Source organism: Lipotes vexillifer, unplaced genomic scaffold (assembly GCF_000442215.2).
Source record: "Lipotes vexillifer unplaced genomic scaffold, Lipotes_vexillifer_v1.1 scaffold53, whole genome shotgun sequence".
In the NCBI taxonomy this organism is placed as follows: Eukaryota; Metazoa; Chordata; class Mammalia; order Artiodactyla; family Lipotidae; genus Lipotes; species Lipotes vexillifer.
In genome coordinates, this window is record NW_006791814.1 from 2,741,862 (window position 1) to 2,757,839 (window position 15,978).

Here is a 15,978-nt window from a genome sequence, read left to right on the forward strand (position 1 = left end):
AAAATGTTACCGTGTGATATGTTCAATAGGATTTGATCTCATTATCCTTGATCTTAAATGCAAACCAAATTTAAAAAAAAAACACTCTTAGAAAAGAAGAACACTACTAATGAGGCTGCTTTTTACTTTGATGTGGTCTTCAGTTGACCTTTTACTGTAAATATATGGTCTTAATTGGAGAAGAGAAAAAATGTTTTCTCAAGGGTCTTCTTGGGTCCCCTAAAAAGATCCCAAGGGATATACTCCCAACCCCAGAGCCCAGGAGCTACCTGCTAGTTCAGACCAAGAGGAGAAAAAAACCCATAGCAGCCCTCACCACCGCCTCCTCCCTTCACTCTGTGACGGTGCTGTTGTCCGCCTGGTACAGATCCACAACACAGGTCCCGGGGACAGCTTGATTCCTCTCTCACACCTCCCACATCATTTGATCCCCATGACCATATACCTCCTAAACATTTCTAATCACCATCCCCCCCTCTCCTCTACAAGCCATAGCCTTCATTCAAGCCCTCTGTACATCTCACCATCCCAACCAACCTCCGAAGAGTACTTCTGGTCTTCCCTCCCCAGGATCCCCAGAGTGATGGTTCTAAACCACACATGGGATCACATCAGCCCCTGCTGGGGAAACATGAGCTGGATCCCCACGGCCAACGGATAAGTTTCAGAAGGCCAAGCATGACTCTGAGGGCCAATGTGATCTGGTCCAGATCACCTTCTGGTTCCAGCTCCACTCCATTAATGGAAAGGTTCAGTGGGACTTGATGAATACAGAGATTGAGGCATTGAAGAAAAGGAGTGATAGATAATAACAGCAATCACACCCAATCTACAAAATGCTTCCTCTAGCGAGTAGTGCCAAAGGCTTTATGTGTATTATCTCACTTAATCTTCTCCAGAACAAGAAGGCAGGTATTATTAGTTATGCTATTTGTCAATCAGGAAACAGGCTGCACAACTCATTAAGTAGCAGAGGCAGAGGTGACAGAGCTCACATCCTCCCCCACTGTGCCACACTGTCTGCCATATGATGTCAACACTGATGGTATGGGAGACCTGGACCTGGTGGTGTGGATCAAAATTTTATTTTATTGCAAATACCCAGGCACTACTCATGATACCCACTTCAGCTAAACCTGAAAATGTGTGTGGAGAAGCCCCTTGCTAAAGCTGAGAGTTTGGTTTTGAGAAGGTCCAGAAGACATCAGGAAGTCTCCAACTAAAGTGGAGGAGGCCAGGCTGAACCCATGCATGCAATTTCAAATGCACCCATTCCATGTGGAGAAACGGGAACCCTCCTACATTGTTGGTGGGAATGTAAGTTGGTGCAGCCACTACGGAAAACAGTATGGAGGCTCCGCAGAAAGCGAAAAATTGAATTACCATGTGATCCAGCAATCCCACTCCTGGGCATATACCCAGACAAAACTATAATTCAAAAAGATGCATGCACCCTTATGTTCACAGCAGCACTATTCACAATAGCCAAGACATGGAAACAACCTAAATGTCCATCAACAGATGAATGGATAAAGAAGATGTGGTACATGTATACAATGGAATACTACTCAGCCATAAAAAAGAACAAAATAATGCCATTTACAGCAACATGGATGCAACGAGAGATTATCACACTAAGTGAAAGTGAAGTAAGTCAGGAAGAGAAAGACAAATGGCATATGATATCACTTATATGTGGATTCTAAAGTATGGCACAAATGAACCTATCTACAAGACAGAAACAGCCTCACACAGAAATCAGACTTGTGGTTGCCAAGGAGCAAGGAGAGAGATGGACTGGGAATTTGGGGTTGGTAGATGCAAACTATTGCATTTAGAATGGATTAACGAGGTCCTACTGTATAGCACAGGGATATACCTGGAATAATCTCCTGGGATAAACCATAATGGAAAAGAATATTTTAAAAAGAATGTCTATATGTGTAAAACTGAGTCACTTTGCTGTACAGCAGAAATTAGCACAACACTGTAAATCAACTAGACTTCAATTAAAAAAAAGATGCACCCACTCCAATTCCCTTTACCAATCATCCCCGAGTATATGCAGAGGGAGAAAATACACTGAAGGATTCCACCTCCCAGTAACCCTTTTGATGGGCCCATGCTCACCAAGCACCATTCCTATCCGTTGTTGGCCTTCAGTGTTGAGAAGCCTATGAAAGTGAGTATACACAAGGCAGGAGACCTCAGGGCCTTTGCCCACGCTGTTCTCTCTTCCTGAACTGCACCTCCCCATTCACAACCCCCACCCTTTGGCCTAATTAATGGCCACTCCATCTTCCTAGCTTAGCTGAAGCACACAATAAATGCTCAATAAATCTTTGTTGAACAAATGAATGAATGAATTAGAATTCCAGTCTTCCTAACAAATTCACATTTGTCATTATGAATTAACAAGTTCCCTATCTGGTCTTAGCACCAGTGTCTTGTGGACTCAGTCAGGAAGCCAGTCTCCCTGAAACTGAGCCCTTGGGAGGCCCTGAGTCAATGAGTCTGCGGGCCTGTGAGAATGAGGAATTGGACCTAGATCTTGGTGACCCACCAGGCCCAGCTTGGGCATGCAGGCAGCCTTTGTTTCTAATAGTCCCATCTCATCTCTAGCACCCAGAAAACTGTATCCAGTGGTGGTGGACACATTACTTGCAGATAATGCTACACACACATCAAGCTTGGTGTGATAACTCCTGTTCCAGGCACATTTACTCTGTGAAATCAAATAGCAAATGCAAGGTGGCAGGGAGGGCCGGTGAACAGGAAGGAAAATCTAACTTAAACAGTCCCCTTCCACTTAGGGATGATAAATGCAACATACCATGGTGACATAAACTGTAAGCAGGCTCCCCTTAAAAAATATAACCATCAATCAGTCGTTAAGCCCACAACCAGCTGCAGTATTAATCATATTCTTTTAGCAAGAGAATCCATTTCCCAATAAAGTTTGAGTGGCAGAGGAAGGGCAGAGCCAACAATCGGGAAATAAACGATGCTTCCAAATGATCAAAGGAAAGCTGCTCTTCTCACTGGCAGCTTGCTAGCCACCCTGCTGCTAGCTCCAGACACACATAAATACACGTGCCTCTCTGCTTCCCCCACATCATATTTCCATCTTTGCAGAGTGCTCTGCGGTTCTGTTCTGGGCCCATTTTTCACTCTGTGCCAGTTTTGTATGCTTTGAACACAGACCTCCCCTAGAAATTAAGAGTTACTTCTTAAGCACAACTGCCATCTTTACTTTCTTATTCACAGCTTCCTTCTCTCCCCCTCCTTCACCTCCTGCTCTGCCAATAATCTCGCACCAAACATGCTAAGTAGCGGTTGTGTTCTGCCTCACCTCCTGAACCGTGAACCTCCTAGAAGGCAGGGTTCATACCTTACCCCTCTTCATTCCCCCAGTGGCCAGCACCAAATCAACATTCAACGAACGCTTAGACAGTAGGATTTTATTCACTATAAGAGAGAAGTTTCTAATAAAGCAAGCAGACTTGGGAATCAGTGAACTGCTATTCACGAGAAAGTCCAAGCAACCAACTCTCAGAGGCTACAATCACATTCGAGACACTAGGACAAATCCCCCCATGTTCTGTTCTTTACCCTTAATTAGCTATTAATGAGTATTTCTCCTTCCCTACAAATGTTAAAATCTGTTTGGCCAATCGCCTCTGGAAATGCTGTGAGGTTACTGCATCTACTTTAAGTTTACAGATTAATTTGAAATGAATGACATCTTCACAACACCGTCTCCCTTCACATTCGTAAACACAGTACCCCTCTCCACTTACTTAGGCCTTCTTTCATGCCCTTTAGAGCTTCTCCGGGTAAACTGCATGCACTCTTTGAGTTAGATTAATTCCTAGATACATTACAGTTGTTGTTGCTATTATAAATGACACCTTCCATTATATTTTCTTAATGTATTATTGTGGTACAGAGAAAAATACTGATATTTGTACGTTTACATTGTCTGACAAACTTACTGAACTCACCACACTACTGATGATTGGTCTGTTAATTATTTTTTCTTCAAGTAAATGATATTGTATGTAAATAATAACAATTTGTCTCTTCCCTTCCAATCCTTCTGACTTTCTTTTTGCCTGTTTTAATGCATTATCCAAAACCTTCTTTAGTATGTGACAGCAGTAATCAGCAATCCTTACAGTAAGAGTAAGTAACCCTTACTTCTTTATAACCTTGAAAGAGAATGCTCCTAAAATGTATCCATTAAACATAATGCTTGCAATAGGATTTTGGAGGAACTCCTTTATCAGATTAAGGGCATCCCTTCCACAATAGACTGTGTTGTTGTTCCCAGTTATTTGGTGCCCTTTCTACCAGACCCATTTTCACAGGGCAAAGTACAGATCCCATCACACTGACATCAGGCTTGGTCATGTGACTTTCTTCAGCCAATGGACTGTGAAAGGTGACATTTGCAGCCATCACTTGGCGCTTCTACTGCTCATTCCGTCTGCTAATGGATCACCACATCCCAGATAGGGCTGCTCCTTCAGGCTGGGATCCAGAATGAAGAATACAGACAGCAGAGACAACCAACTTACAGCCAGCATGTAACATGAACAAGAAATCAACCTTTGTTGTCATAAGACACTGACATTTGGCGGTTGTTTGTTACTGCAGTATAACCTAGCAAAAGCTGATTCCTATACCATCTATTCCTATTTTTCTTTAGGCTTCTGTCATAAATAGGTGTCTTTTTAACCTCCTTTGAGATCATCCTATGGTGATTCTCCTTTAATCTGTTAATGTAATGATTTCTACTGACAGGTTTTCTGATGTTAAATCTGTAGCAGACATTAGCTAGCCCATCAAAAAAAAAAAGATGACTGCTGCTCCTTCTATAGTGGGGCACTGTCACTGGGAGATGGCTGCCCAGCCTGGAACCACACTTACCAGCATGCAGGGGTGACCAGGGGACTAGTTCTCACCAGTAGAACATGAGTAGAAATGCTGTGTATCCCTTCCAGGCCCAAAGCTCTGATAAAGCAGGTGGAGATTCTCCCCACTCTCTCGGGACTCGGGGGCCTTAGACAGTGGTTGAACCAAAAGATACAAGAATCCTGGGTCCCTGAGGGTTTCCCTGGTGGCGCAGTGGTTAAGAATCCGCTTGCCAATGCGGGCGACATGTGTTTGAGCCCTGGTCCAGGAAGATCCCACATGCCGCAGAGCAACTATGCCTGTGTGCCACAACTACCTGAGCCTGCGCTCTAGAGCCTGTGAGCCACAACTACTGAAGCCCATGTGCCTAGAGCCCGTGCTCCACAAAAAGAGAAGCCACTGCAATGAGAAGCCCGCGCACCACGACAAAGAGTAGCTCCCACTCGCCGCAACTAGAGAAAGCCCGCGTGCAGCAACAAAGACCCAACACAGCCAAAAATAAATAAGCAAAAAATAAATTTATTAAAAAAAAAGAAATGATAAAAAGGTATTTAAACAAAAAAAAGAAGCCTGGGTCCTTGAATCACCACAACCGTCACGTGGGCCATGTTCCAACTGCTGTATGACTTTGTGAGCAAGATATAAACCTCTGTGTATAGGAAGCTTATTTGTTAGAGCAGCTAGTGCTACCCAAATACACCACCCTTGCACTCCAGGGATAAAACTAATGATATATCATTTTTTAATATGATGTTAGATTTAGAATAACATTTTATTGCAGATTTTAACTGAAACTGACTTGTCATTTCCCTTCTCTGGTACCTTTTTCATTCAGTTTTAATACTAAGGATATAAATTTGGTATTAAGCACAGAAAGCAACGAGAGCCGCTGTCCCATTTTTATTTTTATTTTTTATTTTTGGCTACATTGGGTCTTCATTGCTGCACGTGGGCTTTCTCTAGTTGCAGCGAGTGGGGGCTAGTCTTTGTTGTGGTGCGCGGGCTCCTCATTGAAGTGGCTTCTCTAGCTGTGGAGCAAGGGCTCTAGGTGTGTGGGCTTCAGTAGTCGTGGCACGTGGGTTCAGTAGCTGTGGCTCACAGGCTCTAGAGCGCAGGCTCAGTAGTTGTGGCGCACGGGCTTAGTTGCTCCATGGCATGTGGGATCTTCCCAGACCAGGGATCGAACCAGTGTCCCCTGCATTGGAAGGCGGATTCTTAACCACTGCGCCACCAGGGAAGTCCCTGTCCCATTTTTATAAGTCTCTGGAGAGACTTATAGAGAGAGGCAGGGTCTCTCTATTCATATAAAACCGTGTGGGCCTTAAGATTTGGGGAGGAGGAGGAAGTTTTCACCACTATTTCAATTTCTTCAGCAGTGACTGTTCTAGTCAAGTTTTCCATTTGGTAACAGGCCAACTTTGGAATCTCATATTTTTTCCATAAACCTATTCATTTCATATGGCATTTCACAGTTATTTGTGTACAGCTGCTCATCCAATTCACTTATGAAATCTAAGTTGCTTTCATATCTGTGGTTATTTTACATGCACCTTCTCTCCTTATTCCTTGATGAATCTCACCATAGACTTGTCCATCTTTCTAATCTTTTCAAAGAACTGATATTTGGTTTTCTGAATCATTGTTATTTTTTCTATCCCTCTTTTATTGATTTCTACCCTATCTTATTATTTCGATCCTTCTGGTTTCATTGGGTCAGAGGATATGATCTGAATGATGTCAATTCTTAGAAATCTGAGACTGACATTCTGGTCTATAATTTGATCCATTTTTGTGAACATACATGTGCTCAAAAATAATACGTGTTTAGTGTTTTCTGGGTGCAAAAGCTTATTAATCGTGCTATATAGGTCCTTTATATTCTTGCTTATTTTTGTCTGTCTGATCTGTTTCCAAGAAGAATATATTAAAATCCCTATCTACAATGGTGGCTTTATCTATGTATTACTATAATTCTGCCAGTTTCTTCTTTGTATAGTTGAGGCTGTGTCATTGGTTATATTTGCTCATGACTATTATATCTTCTTGGAATATTGCAGCATTTTCAGAATAAACAATCACTTTCATCTCTTTTCATGTTGTTCACCTTAAATTCTACTTCATCTGATACTGAAATTGTTAGCATAGCATTATTTGGTTATTTTCCTGGAATGCCATTTGTATCCCTTTATTTTCAGCCGGGCTCTACGCTTTCGTTTATGTGACTCTCTTAAAACCACATATTGCTGGATCTCTTTTGTAACCTAATCTAAGGGTCCCTATGTCTTAAGCAGTGAGATAAACTCATTTAAACTGTAATCACTGACACCGTAGGATGGATTTCTTCATCCTATTTTGTGTTTTCTATCTACCCTTTTTCTCTTTCTAGTTTCCTATCTCTTGATGAATTGATTCAATCATCTTTATTTTTCCTGTTAGTTTGAAATCTACAAAACATGTTCTTTAATTATTTTCTTGGTTGTCCCTAACTTTTGAAGACCCATATTTATACTTATTTTTCCTCTTAATATCTAAAGATTACCCATGACCACATCCTCCTCACAATACTGCTTTCCCTACCTCTGTTCTTTCATACATACATTTCATTCCCTATGTTGGCACTGCCTGGAAATTTAGTTCCAGATTGGTTATGGGACCCCTGTCCCTGTTTTTTTCTGGCATATACAGAACCCTGAGCAGAGGAAGAGCCGGATCATGCTTTATTTATCACACTGATTAGAACCAGAATCCTTCTCTTGGTTTATCATTATTTTTTGGTAGGGCAATTAAGAATAGTGCTCCTGGTGGAGGGGGGGATAAATTGGGAGATTGGGATTGACATATACACACTACTGTAGATAAAACATTGGGATGGCCAAAAAGTTCCTTCGGTTTTTAAGTAAACATAAAAGACATTTTTCATTTTCACCAACAACTTTATTGAACAATGCATTCACCGTTTTGTTCCACTACCTTCTGCCATTTTTCAGGCAACTTCATAATTCCGTCTTCCCAAAACCTTTTATCTTTTTGAGCAGAGAACTAGCCCAGGTGCCTTTTACAGTCTTCCAGGGAATTGAAATTTTTTCCATTAAGACAATTTTGTAAAGACCATAAAAAATGGAAATCCGAAGGTGCAATGTCTAGTGAATACGGCGGATGAATCAGAACTTCCCAGCCAAGCTGTAACAGTTTTTGCCTGGCCATCAAGGAAACATGCGGTCTGCCGGTATCCTTATGGAAGATTATGCGTTTTCTGTTGACTAATTCCGGAACGCTTTTCATCGAGTGCTGCTTTCAATTGGTATAACTGGGAGCAGTACTTGTTGGAGTTAATCGTTTGGTTGTCCTGAAGGAGCTCATAATAGAGGACTCCCTTCCAATCCCACCATATACACAACATCACCTTCTTTGGATGAAGACCAGCCTTTGGTGTGGTTGGTGGTGGTTCATTTCGCTTGCCCCACAGTCTCTTCCGTTCCACATTATTGAACAGTATCCACTTTTCACTGCCCGTCACAATTTGTTTTAGAAACAATGTTTTAATTACGTTTAAGTAGAGAATCGCATGCAGAAATATGGTCAAGAATGTTTTTTGCGCTTAACTTATGTGGAACCCAAACATCAAAGCGATTCATATAATCAAGCTGGTGCAAATCATTTTCAAGGCTTGATATGGACATTTTGAGTATGTAGGCTATCTCCCACGTGGTATAACATTGATTGTTCTCAATGAATGTCTTGATCTGATCGCTATCAACTTCAACTGGTCTACCCAACCGTGGAGCACTGTCCAGTGAGAAATCTCCAGCATGAAACTTTGCAAACCACTTTTGACACGTTCAATCAGTCACAGCACCTTCTCCATACACTGCACAAATCTTTTTGTGTGTTTCAGTTGCATTTTTGCCTTTCTTGAAATAATAAAGCATAATATGACAAAAATGTGGGTTTTCCTCCATCTTCAATATTAAAATGGCTACACAAAAGTTCACCAATTTTGATGTTATTTTTTTTTAAATGCACGCTGATATGACAGCTGTCACAATACAATCTAACAAAATTGTTTCGAATGAGTTAGAGACAACTAAGCACTACTAAAGCCATCTTATGGATAAAAAAACGAACCTTCTGGCTAACCTAATAGATAACTAATAAGGACCTACTGTGTAGCACAGGGAAGTCTTCTCAATACTCTGTAATGACCTGTATGGGAAAAGCATCTAAAAAAGAGTGGATATATGTATATGTATAACTGATTCACTTTGGTGTACAGCAGAAGCACAATATTTTAAATCAACTATACTCCAATAAAAATTTTTAAAAAAGAATAGTGTTCCTACAAATATTCTTATTTTAATAGGTTTATTGAGGTACAATTTACATACCATAAAATTCACCCATTTTAAGTATATGATTCAATGATTATGATTATGTCTACAGAGTTGTGCTACCATCACTACACTAGTTTTAAACACTTCCATCACCCTAAAAAAATCCCTCACGCCTCTCTGCAGTCAAACTCTGTTCCCACCTCCAGCCTCAGACAACCACTAATCTATTTTCTGTCTCCACTGATTTGCTGTTTTCTGAACAGTTCATATAAATGTAATCATCTGACACATGGTCTTTCTGTCTGGCTGCTTTTGCTGAACATAATGTCTTTGAGGTTCATCCATGCTGTTACATGTGTCAGTACTCCATTTCATTGTATTGCTGAGTAGTATTGTATTATAAGGATGTACCACATTCTGTTTATCCCAGTTTCTGGACATTTTTAAATTCATTTTTTATTGACGTATAGTTGATTTACAATGTTGTGTTAATTATTGCTGTACAGCAAAGTGACTCAGTTATACATACATACATACATACATATATATATATATATATATATATATATATACACACACACATTCTTTTTCATATTCTTTTCCATTATGGTTTATCACAGGATACTGAATATATCTCCCTGTGCTACACAGTAGGATGTTTTTGTTTATCCATTTTATATATACCAGTTCACATCTGCTAATCCCAAACTCCCGCTCCTACCCTCTCCCATTCCCCTCCCCCTTGGCAACTGCCAGTCTATTCTCTATGTCTCTGATTTTGCTTCTGGACATTTTAATCGTTTCCATTTTGGGGGGCGGAGCTTTCTGAATAATATTCCTATGAACATTTTCATATGTTTCATTTCTCTTGGGTAGCTACCTAGGAGTGGAATTGCTCGGTCATATCCTAAATCATGTAACTTTCCTAAGAAACTGCCAAACTGTTTTTCCAAAGTGTCTGTACCATTTTACATACCCACCAGCCAAGTATGAGGGTTTCAGTTTCTCCACATCCTTGCCAACACTTGCTATTATGTATTTTTTATTACACTCATTCTGGTTGGTACACATTATTTTTATCATCAGAAAAATAAGCACTTGGATGAGTATATGAAAATTGTCTCTCTATACTATGATGTTAATGAAGTTAAGGGAGGAAAAAAGAGCAAAATATATTAAAAGCAAGTACACCAAAATCGTGAACATAACTGCCTCTGGATGACAAGATTATGGGTGTTTCTTCTTTCTACCTTCCTGTATCTTTCTTTTCAATAAGGAACATGTATTTACTTTTATAATGTAAAAAATTAACTTTAGTAAAATAATAAATAACTTGAGGTGCTTTATAGCTATTATAACCTTATTTTTCCTACTTAACATTTCCCAACAATGACAGTTAGATGCTGAAGTTTCCCTTCAGCCTCCGACTGACTTGCAGAGAAGCTGTTGACTTTGTTAAGCTCCAGAGAACTACAGAGCTTCCATGGCCCTCTCTCAAGTTAGCTAAGAGGCCTGAATGTCCAGCTGTTGCCACAATCGATCCCACAATGCTTTTTCTGTGCCAGCATCAGAACACTGGGACCTCAGCTACTCAGAAACATCTCGTTCCTTTACAAGCACCCTGTGATCGTCCAGGCTCTCCCCATCCCTCATTTGGTTCTTACACCAAACTCCACCAGATGCATGGTATTAAACAGTTCTATGTTTAGCTAGTGACTGCAAAAGCCGCCTCATTATACATAAAGGTAAATGTTGCTTGGTTAGCACATAAACCAGAAATCTTGCTGAAGCATTCATCCATCAAGCAGTAACTGAGCATCAACTATGCACAAGACACCTTACTGCACTCCCTTGAGTTTACAGTCTAATAACGAACCATGTACCTTTCAAAGTACAGGGCACTAAAGGGCCAAAAGGACAAACACACAGAAGGGTCTACAGGATTTTGGAAAAGGAATATATTTTTTCTAACTGAGAAATGAAAGACATTTCTAGGAAAAAGTCACCTGTGAGTCTGGGGTATCAGTTGAATATGGAACTCAGAGGTCCAGGAACTCCATGATGACACAAGACAAGCATTTAGGAGGCGAGACCATGGAAAGGGCTCCATCCCACTTCTCTGCACCCAGTCTCTCTCTCAAATGCTCTTCTCTCCTCTTCATTCACAGTCACCACCAAATTTCTTACCTCCCTCCAGACACCCATACAAAGGCCAGTTACCCTGCCTTAAACTGATGACTTCAGCAACAATTTAAATGCAGCCAGGCAAGGACTTTCTAATTCAACTTGTCCAAAACGAGAAAACTCCAGAAAGTACCACCAGAGTTGTGTTTATCCTTCATCACAATATGGCACTTACAAGCTCTCCATCCTTTTAAGCATATAACATTCGACAAAAGAATCATTTAACTGCACATCACATGCCACCATTTTATGCTAAAAATCCTACTTTGTTGAATAATTTCAGAAATGACTTTAATATCAAGAGCTAAAACAAAACCTTCCACTAGAGGGGAATGTGTTTTTTGGCCTGATGAATAATTTGCACGCAGTAATGGGGAGTCATCCAAGCCACCAAGTGTGAATTACTAATTTTCAAAAGACTAAAAAAATAATAAAGTACATTCAACCTTAAAACTATTCTGAAAATAATCTTCCTTTGAGGATTCAGAATGCCTGCAAACACTTTAAACTGTGAATAAGGACCATGACTCAGGTTGTCACATCCACACAAAGTTACTCAACAAAACCCAGCAGGCTTTAGAGCTTACTAATCCTATTCGAAGCCAAAAAGAATGGCTCTTCTAATAGTAAATGTAAGGTAAATGCCGCCAGAATTGGGTATAGCAGATGTGCCTATTAGGGAATGTCACTGGTTTTATTTTAATTGATTCCAGGTTTACTGCAGGTGTCAAAATTCACCCTATATAGGTATATCATTTTATGAATTTTGACAAACTTATACAATCGTGTAAGCACCACGACAACCAAGATATAGAATATGTTCATCATCCCCCCAAAATTCCTTCATGCCACTTTACAGTGAACCCCTTCTCCCTTCCCCTAATTCCTGGCAATCATTAATCTAGTTTCTGTTCCTATAGTTTTACCTTTTTCCAGAATGCCATATAAGTGGAATCATATAGTATATAGCTTTAGAGTCCGGCTCCTTTCACTTAGTATAATCTTTTAAGAGTCATCTATGCTGTGCAAATTATTATACATAGGATGGATAAACAACAGGTCCTACTGTACAGCACAGGGAACTATATTCATTATCCTGTGATAAACCATAATGGAAAAGAAATATGAAAAAGAACACATACATGTATAACTGAGTCACTGCTGTACAGCAGAAATTAACACAACATTGTAAATCAACTATACGTTTATAAAAAAATTTTTTTAAAGAGTTGTCTAGGGCTTCCCTGGTGGCGCAGTGCTTGAGAGTCCGCCTGCCGATGCAGGAGACGCGGGTTCGTGCCCCGTTTCGGGAGGATCCCACGTGCCGCGGAGCGGCTGGGCCCGTGAGCCATGGCCGCTGAGCCTGCGCGTCCGGAGCCTGTGCTCCGCAAATGGGAGAGGCCACAACAGTGAGAGGCCCGCATAACGCAAGAAAAAAAAAAAAAAAAAAAAAGAGTTGTCTATGCTGTTTCATTGACTTGTTTTTTAACAAAAGTAGGGCTGGGATGTCCCAATGGATACTAGTAGCCTCATACCGGGTTCTTTGTCACTGTTCACAAGGTACGAAATTCCTTTGCAGGAGGTTTTCTGAGCAACCTGATACCTTTTTCTTCATATGTTAAAGGTGGAACAAATATTCATTTTTTGAGATCTGGGCAATGTTTTCAAAGAGCAAAGCTTTTACTCAAGGACACAAACTTGGCCTATGGAACTCTGTGACCCCAGCCCACCAGGGGCACAAAACCTACTGGTTAACTCACCTGAACTGCAAAATAATCAGTGGTCAACTTGGATAATACTATTTTCTCTCAAAAATAAAACAATCCTGCTGGGTGAATTTCTCAAGAAATGACAGATTATTTTACTTTATTTTGATTTGAGAGAGAGAGAGAGAGAGAGAGAGAGTGTGTGTGTGTGTGTGTGTGTGTGTGTGTCTGAAAACATTTCCAAAAGTAGAACGTCCAAAAGTGCTCTGAGCAAAGGCAGTACTTGTGGAATGCGTGATTATGGGGAGCCTCAGGTAACACTTGAAGGGCAACAAGTATCCTGATAAATGAGCAGAAATTGAGAGTTCGGCAGAGCCTGCTCAGACGGTTCCCCAGGTTACCAGAGGGAGGGGATCCCCTCACCTTCCCCACCCCCCAGCACATCCCATTCCAGAGTCCCTGGTTCCACCATCACGTACTTGCTCCTGTACCTGCACATTCTACAAATATTTACGAAGTGCCCCCTGGTGATGACACCATGCTTATTGCAGGAGGGATTCTGCTCCTACACAGCCAGCCTGAGAGTATAGACTCTCAGTGGAGATGGTGCTGAGTTCAAATTCCTCCTTTTTTGGCCCTTTACCTCCAGCCTTCTGCCCTCTAGAGATACCCCCAGAAAGGTCACCCAGATTGAGTTTGATGACCGACGTGTTCAAATCAGGCACTCACTCTCCAACCCACTCAGGCATACACTGCTATGCCCATCCCCTGGTTCCAGGCATCCAGCTTGGTACCAGTGGGTTTGGGGGACCTTCCAAACATGTCTCCTCACAGAATTTTCACTGAATAATAATTTGATTCTCCCATTACCTAGGCAAAGAACATCTTACTCTGAAGCAGTCTAGCTTCTAGAACAACCCTATCTCTTACTCATACGCAAGTAGCCATTTAGGAGAAGGGAAGCAACAGCTTGAGAAGGTGACAAATTCTCTCAATTTTGTTTTTCTCATCTTTAAGATCAAGTTAATAATCAATCCCTCCCTGCTGCAGAATTAAATAATGGATAATAACAATAATATCAAACGCTATTATTCGAAAGCCTATTTAAGGGACAAATACCATGGAACATGCATTACTTTCATTATTTATTTTAATCCATGTGCCCAATCCTAAGAGATAAAAATATTTTTATCCCCAACTAATAAGTGAAGAAAGTAAGCCTCAGAGATGCTGAGTAACTTGCTCACAACTGCCAGCTAGTAAATGGTACGGAGAGGATGTGAACGTTCTCTTTACCATTACATTCAACCTCATTCCATTTCTGGCAATCAGTCCCAAGGAAATAATAATGGTTTAAAAGATTCATCCAGGGCTTCCCTGGTGGCGCAGTGGTTGAGAGTCCGCCTGCCGATGCAGGGGACACGGGTTCGTGCCCCGGTCCGGGAAGATCCCACATGCCGCGGAGCGGCTGGGCCCGTGAGCCATGGCCGCTGAGCCTGCGCGTCCAGAGGCTGTGCTCCGCAACGGGAGAGGCCACAGCAGTGAGAGGCCCGCATACCGCAAAAAAAAAAAAAAAGCAATCAAAGAACCAAAAGAAATGAGTTTATGGAAGGAAATTAAGAAAATGCTAAAAGGAACCCCCCCAAAATTAATAGGAAAATTAGAAGAAAAACTTAAGGAAATCTCTGAGAATAGAGAGCAAAGAGAGAACTATTTGGAAAATGGAAAACAAAGTAAGAGATATGGAAGGCCATTCCACAAAGTAAATATCCATCTACTAGGAAGTTCCTTAGAGAGATAGTAAAGAAAACGGCGAGAAGGAAATAATGACGAAAATGCTAAAGATAAATTTCACAGAACTGAAGAAAGAAATCAGATTGAAAGGGCCCATCAAGTGCCAAATAGGATAAATGGAAAACATCATAAAGAAAACATCCTAAAATCTTCCAGGGCCTATACGTTAGGGGAGACGGGGTGTGGACAAAACAAAGCAGATTATCCATAAAGGAAGGAGGATTTTATGTGTTGTACTAATTAGCGATACTGAATATTAGAGGACAGCTGAACACATTTTGAAATGTCGCAGAGCAAATTATTCTAAGTTTCTAGAGTCATACACACACACACACATCCCCCACAGTGTAAAGTTTAAAATATTTTTTTTCAATCCTCAATAACCAAAACTTTTCCATTTACAAAAAGTTCATTAGGAATATAGTGAAACAAAATGAAAAGAAATACAGGGGAATAGAGAAGATTGGGAATTCCAGAAAGAGCAGAATTCCAGGGGAACAAGAAACAAAAACTCCAGGAAGATGGCAGAGCCGCAGGCCCCCAAGGAAAGTGGCACATATTAGAGCACATCACAAAGAGTGCGACGGAACACTTGGAAGGTATTAGGGATGCAGTGAAGAAGGCATCTGCTTCATCCACCAAGAAAAATGAAAGACAGAAAACAAAAAAGCTGTTGCAGGACAGTCAGATTTCAACATAGTCAAAATACAACATGCCATGACTGTAGCAACTGATGGAATGGTAAAGAAAGCAAATTCATCTGACCTTGGCGCCTGGAACTTTTGAGGGACACAGGTCTAACTGCAGAGGCATCCATGCCTCTCTTGCCCAGGTTTTCCCAAAACACAAAGTGTAAGACGGGAGCATGTGAGGAGGTATTTTATTTTGGGAAGTGATCCCAGGTGACAGGAGTGGAGGGCTGGGAAGAGCTGAACAAGTATGGAGAGAAAGTCAATTCAAGCGTATATGACAGAGCTGATCACCACTGGAACAACCCAGACTCCATCCCACTGAGGACCCTCTGAGAATTATCTGTTTAGGGAAAG